This window comes from Stegastes partitus, unplaced genomic scaffold, assembly GCF_000690725.1.
Source record: "Stegastes partitus isolate 25-593 unplaced genomic scaffold, Stegastes_partitus-1.0.2 Scaffold48, whole genome shotgun sequence".
In the NCBI taxonomy this organism is placed as follows: domain Eukaryota; kingdom Metazoa; phylum Chordata; class Actinopteri; family Pomacentridae; genus Stegastes; species Stegastes partitus.
The window spans coordinates 198,970-200,380 of NW_007577779.1; the positions used below are offsets into that span (position 1 = coordinate 198,970).

The 1,411-nt window shown below is 39.4% G+C and overlaps 1 protein-coding gene across 2 annotated transcripts in view; it reads right to left on the bottom strand.

Moving 5' to 3' along the window:
- Window positions 1–1,411, bottom strand: part of e2f2 (E2F transcription factor 2) — a 15,718-nt gene that overhangs the window by 4,717 nt on the left and 9,590 nt on the right. The gene's annotated exons all lie outside the window — the stretch shown is intronic.

Consider the following 1,411-nt stretch of genomic DNA (forward strand, 5'->3'; position numbering starts at 1 on the left):
CCGTAGGTGTGAATGTGAGTGTGCTTGGTTGTCTGTCTCTAAGTGTGGCCCTGTGATAGACTGGTTACCTGTCCAGGTGAACCTGCCTTCACCCTAAGTCGGCTGGGATAGACTCCAGCCCCACCGCGACCCTAGTGAAGATTAAGCGGTGTATAGAAAATGGATGGATGGATGGATGAATGGATGATGAGGTTGTTTGCTGTTGTAAACATAGCAATGTTTCCTGACTGTCACTAGGGGGCACATAGGTGCATATGAATGGATAGAGGTGCAGATACACCTACATTTTGAGTGTGCTCCAAGACCCATGCTAGTTTTACTACATCATATGCGAGAAGATTTAGAATATCCTTATACGCTGTATGTCAAATGCAGGATGCTAGAAACACCAGAATTTTCTACTACATGCAGCTGCATTTTGTAGTATGCAAACCAACATGCTTTTCTGGTCATTTTGACCCACAAAGGATTTACCACAGCGCCTCACATAAATGTAAACAAGCTTGAGTCACAGAGTGATAACAGCTTATTCTGCACTACAGACTGTGATGAATTTATGAGCAAGATGGTCAAAGTATAAGGATCAATTTTATGATAAAGCACGTCCCACTTGTGTGCATACTGCATGAAAGAAGAGCAGCTTCAGTTCACACTGAAAGTGAAAGATTTGGATCACAAGGCCACCCAACATAACAGCTAATTAATATCTTTACTAGCGTTATCATCAGAGAGCTGTTGTAACTTATCCAAGGTTCATTGTCAAACTACAGTCTACAGAAATTTGATTGCTTTTCTTCCTGAAAATGTTTTTTTCTGCTACATGTATGTAAATGCAGTGGACAAAATATTAGCAATGCATGTTAATATAGTGCTATCCAATCAGCCCAGTAGTCTCAACATAATAAAACAACATTGTTAATATGGCAGCATTTATTACAATGTTATATGTTATATATACCTCTGTTCTGCTGACTTTACTCCATAAAAAGAATAGTTTAGAAACTTCAACCCCAACTAGGATAATTTATCATCTTAGAGTAATTGCATTTTAAAGTTAACTTGCAAGATATTAAAACTTTCCTTAGCTGTTTGACATTAGCAAATAAACTGCATCTGACTATGTTTGAAAGCTTTGTTAATCTCGTCTGTTCTGTAGTCGATAATCACAAACTGCAAATCCTTTTCAAGTTAGGCCCGTCAACACCACTGTGTAAGAAACACTCAACTACCATTAAATGTTAAGATTGTCTTCACATTGTCTCTGATGCTCACTGTGCTTCCTGTGATTGTGAGCTGATTAGACTTCAGTGCCAAACACACAGCAAAGGCATGGAAGTCAGAAATATTTTGCTTCTCCTTATTTGTTTGCTGTTAACTGCCCCACCCGCCGATTCCCACCTCCTGACCCCTG